The sequence below is a fragment of the Juglans regia genome, chromosome 6 (assembly GCF_001411555.2).
Source record: "Juglans regia cultivar Chandler chromosome 6, Walnut 2.0, whole genome shotgun sequence".
Lineage (NCBI taxonomy): Eukaryota > Viridiplantae > Streptophyta > Magnoliopsida > Fagales > Juglandaceae > Juglans > Juglans regia.
In genome coordinates, this window is record NC_049906.1 from 19,400,749 (window position 1) to 19,410,097 (window position 9,349).

At 35.4% G+C, this 9,349-nt stretch overlaps 1 long non-coding RNA gene across 1 annotated transcript; it reads right to left on the reverse strand.

The window, feature by feature from the left end:
- Window positions 1–6,584: 6,584 nt before the first annotated feature.
- On the reverse strand, window positions 6,585–6,907 carry LOC108986529. Its single transcript, XR_004801805.1, has 2 exons — window positions 6,845–6,907; window positions 6,585–6,649 (listed from the first exon to the last, which is right to left on the reverse strand). It is a non-coding gene; the product is annotated as an uncharacterized LOC108986529 (long non-coding RNA).
- Window positions 6,908–9,349: the final 2,442 nt, after the last annotated feature.

A 9,349-nucleotide genomic window follows, 5' to 3' on the forward strand; every position in this document is an offset into this window, starting at 1 on the left:
TTGGATTTGAAGATTCAAATCCATCAAATCGTTCCTCATGCTGCCAAGTGTCTAATTTTATTTATTAAGTGTGGCTAAGATATTGCCAAGTATCCAAATAAAACTTCTCTAATCTAATTTAGACATTTCACACAGTGATTTTGAAACACTACAATTGGTGCGCTTATTGAGATTACTATTCACTCCGAAAAAGTGAATCATAAGCTTAGCACTAAAAATTTTTAAATATTCATATTAACCTACAGTGAAAATCGTTTAGCGAAATTCAACCTCGAAGTGCCCCTAAATGTAATTTCATTGTTTCAAATAGGCATTTCATCCGAAAATATGAAAATAAACTTAATGCACCATAAAATTCTACATAATCAACTGAGTCTATTGGCGTAAACCATAACGCATTCTGACACTTCTAACTATCTCAAATAAATAAAACTCATATTTCTAGCACCATAGTGAGTGATAATACTGACTATGTTGACAGACTAAAACCTATGTGATTCGTCGATCCGTAAAAACTTATGACGTTTTCACGAGGTTCCAAAAGTCAATAGAAATTCCACCAGTGAATTTCTAGCGGGTTGTTACATCCTAAACTCATTCATGACTTCCCAATTGAGGACGCCGCTCTTGAACAAGTTAATACACAGGAGACAGATAGCCAATCGACACCTACCAGTAAGGAAATGTTGTTGATAATTAATTATATTTCAATACTTGGACTGTATTTAATTATTTTAAAAATATTAGATGATGCATTGTCACGTCGCGGACGTGGCTACACATGTGACCTTGCTCTTGAAAGAAATAGAAGGCATGAAAAAATCAAGGTAAACATTCTTGATAACTTCATTGGAGGACTGGATGATAGTTTAGCATCGATTGCCTCCTATGCCGGCACACTAGTTCAAGCTTATGCCCCATGTTATGTGCAATCATGGAGAGATGTTCCAAATGAGGTGGAGGATCACATTAGGAGTCGTGTATTGGTGAGTTTATATACTAACGTAAACTTTTTTAGAGATGTTTTGATTTCATATTTTTGACGTAATTCACTTCTTAGCATGAATTAAAGTGTAGACTATTAACGAGTTGATGGCTACGGCTCCAAATTCGCTACAGCGAGATGTTTTGAAATTCGCTACAGCTCTGAATTTCATATGAATTCTGAGCCGTAGTGAGGATGTGCAAACTATTAACGAGTTGATGGCTACATTATTTTGGCGTCACAAGTGATAATGTCATAACCACTTCAAGAAGTTCGAGACGTTGGAAGAGGTTGTTAAGTCTCCTTTTCAAAAAATGAAGTTAGACAATTGGAGGAAGTGTCGTGATCTTTTCACAAGTCCAGATTATCAGGTATTCTACATTTATTCCCTATAAGTTATTTACATATATATTGGTTTCATATATTATATTTAACATTATTAATTTCTCTTGCAACACTTAAGTTCTACCAATGTACAGAATAGAATGGCTTTGAAAATCCACCATTGCGCTGTCTCAAGGTCATTCCAACGTCGTGCTGATAAAATGGTAATTGATAACTTATTAATTCTCACTCATTTTTATCATACTCTTTTATTTAAGTACTAACATTATTTTTTAAATCTACTAATGTGGCTTTGTTAGAAATGTGATGATCCTAAAAATTTCTCCATCATTCATGTCTATACTGCTATTCACATTAATGAGCATAGTGAGTGGGTTGATGCTGTCGCTAAAGATAATTATGTAAGTCATGTTATTTTCTATGACTAAATTATGCAACATGTGAATTCATATTATGTTTGATTCCTCATTTCTTTTAATATGTGAGCTTTATTATCATATTTTTGTTGTAATTGTAGGAAAAAATGATTAAGATCCAATCAGCCTTTGAGGAATCCTCTTCTAGTGACATAGACATATTCACACAAGTGCTTGGGATTAAATCTAGTTTGGTAAGAGGTTTGGGACGTTCTTTCAAGTGTGTTGGTTCATCCTCCAAGACCTTGACTTCGGAAGTTAAGAATCTTACTAAAGATTTAGATGCAGCATGCCAAGAAATTGAGCAAATGAAGACGAGACAACAGGAGTTGGAGTCTCTCTTATTGCGACAGTCTAATTTAGAGACGAAGAGATTGCGATGAGAGAATACGCATTGAAGTCCAAGAGCAAGTGCAAAGGGAGATGATGGTACAGATGGAACGTGTTATGTCAATTCAGCAGGATCGTAGTGGGCGAGGAAAGAAGAAATTATCAATATATTATTATCATTATCATTATTAGAAACTTTTATTCTCTATTTTTGTAACTCTATAAGACATTATTAGTTGTTACATTTATGGTGTAATATGAAACAATTTGTATACTTTTTAATTTTATGAAATTACTATTTCTGATCATAACGTTTGCACATAAAGAAAAAACATTCGAACTTTGATTCACGTTCGAATCTAACGTTCAAACAAAATGCCAGCAAATTCGAACAAAACGTTCGAATGTAAGATACTATGTTCGCACGTTTTAACGCACAAACAATCTAAATGTTCAAATGATGAGAATTGATACGTTTGAACGACAAACTAACATCTGAACATTAAAAATTTTATGCTCGAACTCTTCACCTTTAACATCCGAATATTACTATAACAGCCCTTCCCGTAGGTTAGGAATGTCACGTGGTTTTCATAAAATAAACCTGGCAAGAGATCTCATTTTTAATAACTGAAATTAGGATTTATTTTGTAGAAAAAATGTCTAATAAAAATATCTTCCAAAAAATATTAAATGAAAAATCAATAAAATTTATGTCATAAAATAAATTTTATTCTAGAAGGTCTGAAACTAAAATCGACTCTTCTTTCTAGTCCTGGCTTGCTTGCTCGTGTTCATCATCCTCACCTGGGTGGTTAAAAACATGAAATAAAATTAAAATGAGTCAAACACTCAGCAAGAAATCCATCACAACGTAAACATAATAAACATAAGGTTTTCATAAAAGTTTTTCATGCTGAGAGCTTAAAAATCATGACTGTTCATACTGATGTTTATGCTATGCATGACTGATTTATCTGAATTATCTGACTTTTCTGACTGATCTGACTGGCCAACACACTTAACCCTGTGTGTGAGATTGTGCATCAGTCCCACGTCCAGCTGTAGCATGGGGAGCCGCTGATAGTATTCTGACATATTATGGTGGACCACGCTTGAGTCTGTGGCTTGCACATCCACCCTGAAACTGAACTGCATTGGTACCATGCATCTGAATGGCCATATTATTAACTGATATGATTTTATCTTGCACTTTGAACTTAAGATAGCTTACGTGTCTTATACACATGAGATGCACGACATAATACATACATAATTATAATTTCTGAATTTGAATATGATGCGGAATGACATGATCGTATGCTATGCTGGATGAAATGTTTACATATGACATGAGTGGTTCATAAATAATGGATGTCAACGAACTGGCTTGAATATTACTTATATATAAGCTGAACTGTGATGATCCTAATTTATGATCAAATTACTTACCTCGCTGCGTCTCTTCTTGAATCTCACTTCGTAGCTCGTCACTTATACTTAATATTAACTATCACTAAATTTATCTAAGAGCAACATGTACTAATATCCTATTTTATCAAATTCACAATCTAAAAGATAGTCAAATAAATCTTTTGTTTAACACCATAATCAATAAATCCTAGTATTTAAATTACTTAAATACTAATAACATATTATAATTTAGTAGGATACTTGGGCTATTTTAAAATAAGTCATAAAACTTGAATTCTAAAAAATAAGTTTCAATTATTAACATAATTATTCCATCTTATAAGAAACCTAATAAATATTAATATTGTTTAAATATTCTCAACATAATAATTTTGTTAAAATTCTACTAAATAAACAAAGGAAACATAATAAAGCTAAGCCCAATTTAAAATACAAATCTATCCCAATGGTACATGTCTAATTAACCTCAAGCTCAACCCACAAGGAAATTAGCCCACCAGATGTAAACACCAAAGAAGTTAAAACTAAGCCCAATTTACTTTTTAAAACACAAACTTATCTAATAGTCCCAGCATACATAAGGCCCAAGGGCCCGTTATGAATCAATGTTTCATGGAGGTTTTAAGGCACACGGACAGAGCAAAGAAAAGCCATGCAAGAGATAACAGGGGCTCACCGAGAGAGGGTATGCGACGAAGATGGGCTGAGCAGCGGCTCAGGCGACAAGTGGGGGTCATGGCAGCGCAAGTAGCGGCTTCTCTATGGTGGTGCGACACCGAGAGAGAGAGAGAGAGAGAGAGAGAGAGAGAAACTGTTTAACCGAAAACAAGAGAGAAATTGGTGGTCGACGACAGTGGGCTTACCGGAAGGGAGTGGGTGCGATGGAAAAAGTTGGCCGGCAAACTTTGTGTCGTCGGAGATGTAGTTCAGCGTCTCTTGAGGTGGCTACCATGGAGGAGCGGTGACGGCTCTTTTTCAGCAAAAATGGTTCTGTGAAGAGGGTGGGGCACGAGGGCTTACTGTGTTTGGGGGCTCTTGGCCGTGCATGATGTTTGAGAGTGGGGGAAGGCTCACGGTGTGGAGGAGTTCAACAGTGGGGTGGCTCATGGCTTGAGTTTTCTCTTCTCGTATAAGGGGTAAGCAATATTTATAAATGTAGATGATTGAGAAAAATTAAAGGAAACCTAGAGGGGTAGAGACGTGCATGAGCATGGGAGTGGAGATGTGCAAAGTGGAGAAATTGCTCATCAATAGTGTCGGTTTCCACTAGAATGTTAACAACTACTACTGAGAGACATACGGGCCAGGAGGTTTATAGAGGTTTGGATTTAAAACCAACCGCAACTCATCTTAACTCATCTTAACTCATCTCATCTCATCATTACAACTTTCTCAAATTCCCACACAAAATATAATAAACAATTCAACTTTTTCAAATCCCAAAACAACTTTTCTAAATTTCCACACCAAATATAATAAATAATTCAACTTTTATTCTACTATTCACAAACCATCTCAACTCATCTCTAAATCCAAAAACTCTAGAGGACATAAAATCTGATAAAAATCTAGTAATAATTACTAGAATTAATAATAAAACAAAATTCTAGTAAATTCAAACAAAATTATAATAGTAATTATTAAAATTAATAAATGTAAAATCTGATAAGATTATAAAAATAAAAATAATAATAATAATAAAATAACTAGAAGATTTACTTATATACCCCAAATCTATGACTAATATGTTAAAAATCTCCCCCACTAAAAGAAAATCACGCCCTCGAGATGGAACGTACCATGATTAAAATAAGTCAGAGTATTTCTCTCTCATGTCTTCATCATATTCCCAAGTGACTTCTCTCTCGCTGTGGTGACTCCAAAGTACTTTGACCATTTGAATTAGGGGTGTGCATCCGGACCGGATTTTTTTCCGGTCCGGTCCGAAACCCGGAAACCCGGGTGCATCCGGGCGGTTATCCGCCCGGATTACACCCGGGCGGTTAATAAGGTTCCGGATCCGGTTATGTGACCTGGTTACGGATAACCGGGTCCTTTAAAACAAAAATCCGCCCCATTCAATTTCTCTTCTTTCTCGGCTTTCTCGCATCGATTAGGGTTTCTACTTACCCGTCCTTAGCAGCTTTCTCGTCTCGACGTCTTCCTGAATCCGAGCCTTCTCTCTCGGCCTCGAAGTCTGCAGCTTCTCGTCTTCTCGAATCCCTTTTGGCCTTCTCTCTCAAGTCTTTCCAATTCCCGAACCCGTTCTGGCCTTCTCTCTCAAGCTCTGTTCTCTCTCAAGTTTTTCGACCTCACAGAAACACGGAAATAGAAACTTCGAAGCTCTTAAGGTATTTTCCTTTGCTCTGTAATCTTATTAGTGGATTTTTTTTCCTTTACTCTGTTTATCATACATGAGATTTAATTTTCTTGCGATTACAGTGGGTTTATGGCATTATGCCTTCTATTTTCGTATGCTTTTGATGATGTTTTCCAGCTTTAGGGTGGAGTATGTAAAAAAAAATTATGTTTTCCGGCTTCCCTTTTTCTCGATGAACCCCAAAAAGTCTTGGGTTATCTTTGTTCTTCTGCCTCTCATTTTCATTCTATTTAAATCCTTGTTAAAAATCATCCAAAGTGAAGACAATGCTGAACAGAGTAACTTAAAATTACATGCCTGAATCTTCTATTGTGACCATCAATCATATCAATCGATGTCATGATTATTCACCACCACCCATGGCACAAATGTATGGGGGGGATTTAGACGGGCAGTTTCATCAGCATACTTCTGCACAAGCTGCATATCAATTTCCTTTTAGACCTCACCATTTAAAGTATAGGAGAAAGTAGCATATCATTCCCTAGTGTACATTAACTAAATAATCAAACACAATTTAAGAAATTTAAAAGTAGAATACTGAATGGCTTCTAAGATTAACAAATCAGTTAGGAAGTAAAAGCTAGGACAATAAGACCAAAGGGTAATGAAACCAACCTTTGTTCCATTTCCACTAATATAGCAATCCAAAACGGGTTTCTTAGGCAACCCCAGAGTGGTGAAACAACTTTTCCAGTCTTTTTGCCTTCCTTCAATGGCTAGAAATTCAAAGCAGTATATCAAAGCGTAATGCTTGTTCTGCAATGGAGAATTAGCAATTGACAGCTTTAAAACCACAATATGCAAGAAGTCATGTCTCTGGCTTCCAAAGTAACTCTGTAAAGAGGAAAGCTTTTTGAGAGACTATGCTCTGATGACTTCTGAATGCATGGAAGATTGGTATCTGATTTAGTTATGAACTTATGAGTAATATGGAATAGAAAGCAGCCATACCACATTTTGCAAGACATCAATGGCACAGGCTTCCAAAATATTGAGTATGCATTCATCCGAGCCATGCTACAAAATATTTTTAAAATTCAAATTCAAAATGAGAAACAATCATATCTATAGATTAAACAGGGTTTTATTGCAAGTAATGTCGAACATTTTCAATGATAGAGGTAACATGCCACAATAACTATGCCGGTGGCAATAGATTATATGGTGCCAAAACATTGGGAATAGAGTAGCTGAGCAGAAAAGTATACATTCCAAAGGTCATGAGGACAAAGTGGTAGGGCCCATATATTGCTAATGAGTGAAGTATGAACTTCACTGTAATGTCATGGGACTGAACCTAATGGTCCCATTTCTTTTATTTGCTTTTATTTACTGCAACGTAATGTTTGTTTTGAAATATTTAATACCAATAACTGAAATGTCAAATTCTATTTTGAGCATGGATTATTTTGCATACCCTTGGGTAATTGCTAAGGAAAGTTAAATAAACATATTTTACATCTAAATTGAAATGAAAAAAAAAAAGAAAAAAGAACAATGATAAAACATAGCCCTCCTTTATTCGGAATAAATTATTCCTAGAAGTTCAATGACTTTTTTATATTATTATTATAGGACAAAAGTTCAATAATTTAGAAGTTTAAAAGTTCAATAATTTAAAAGAAAACTGGAAAACTAATTAGTATTAAGTGAGAATTTGTAGTTGATCTTAATATTGGCTTAATATTGTTATAGACAGCAGTACTAGTTCGAATTACTGATTAATATTTTCAATTACAAGATGGCATGCAGAGATAGGATTGACAAGCCACAAAATGTTTTAAAATGTTTTGTTTGCTTGCTTCTTGGAATCGAATCTTGGAAATGGTAATATGACAAATGTGTTGACATCAGCTATGGTATCATGGAGGCTGCATGCACTGCCTTCTCGTTTATTATTAAATACATCAATCAATTCACCAGAGAAATTTCATGTTGAAATAACTGTAGATCAGAACTGCCATGCAGGATGATGATTATCACTTGGTGGGGCGTGTTGTTAATTTATTATTAATTTATGGCTTTATGAGTACTTACTACTTAAGCACTTACCCATTTCTATTTTCTATCCTAGGACCTATGCTATATGTGAATCTGGTTTGTCTGTTTTATTACTTAAGAATGATCTAATTGGCCAAGTTTGTTTGATATTTGCTGTCATTGTTGGTTCTTATTATATTTGCTGAAGTATATACATTATTTTTTATGTTTAAAACAGATGGAAGGTAGTTTTAGTGGTAGTGTTGGTGGATCAGCGCCTATTTCATTGGATATGGAGGAAAACACTAGTCCTTTAGTGCCTTCCTCTATGAATACCCAAAACCCCACACCATTTCTCCCCCCAAAGTCAAAAAGAGCCAAGAAGGCTACGAACCAATCTATTGTATGGGATCATTTTACAAGGGTTGAACCTATTGATCCCATTGCACCCAAAGCTCAATGCAATTATTGCTTTAAGATTTATGGATGCCATTATAAAAATGGTACTTCATCAATGTCACACCATCTAAGATATTCTTGTCCGAACTCTCCCATTAGAGAGAATAAAAATCTTGGGAAGGATAAATCACCATCACACACTGGAGTTAGGATGGATGGTAAAGGATCTAGTCCTCAAGTGTTAGGACAATATGATCGTGAAAAATTAAAGGCAATGATTTCCAATTTGTTTATCCAGTGTGAATTGCCATTCAAGGTTATAGAGCATCCGGCATTTGTTAAACTTTTGGGTTATTTAGAGCCTAGACACACTTTGCCATCTCGAACCACCTTCCAAAAAGAGTGTATTAGTTTATACAAGGAGGAGAAGCAAAAGTTGAAGGCATTGTTGAGTAGTCAAAGAGTGAGTTTGACCACCGATATATGGACATCGGTGCAAAACAAGAATTACATTTGTGTTACATGCCATTATATTGATCAAAGTTGGGTATTACACAAGAAAATTATAATGTTTTTCAAGATTCCTAATCATAGGGGTGAGACCATTGCTTGGATGTTAGAGTCTTGTTTGGCAGATTGGGAGATTAACCGCCTTTGTACGATCACCATGGATAATGCCTCCTCCAATGATGTTGCTATTGATCATGTGAGGAGGAACATAAGAGATAATGAGTTCACAATTTTGGGAGGTGAGTTCATACATGTGCGATGTGCTGCACATATTTTAAACCTCATTGTATGTGATGGTTTAAAAATTATTCATGATGCTGTAAATAAGATTAGAGAAGCAATTAGATTTGTGAGGTCCTCACCGGCAAGGCTTGATATGTTTAAAACTTGTGCAAACGAGCTGAATATTATGTGTGGAAAAATGGTGTCTAGATGTTCCTACTAGATGTAACTCAACATACCTAATGCTTAGTATTGCTGAAAAATACGAAAGAGCTTTCGTACTAATGGGAGTGAAGGAGTCACAACTTTTGGCACCTCCGTTTGAAGATTGGCAAATGGCTCGTA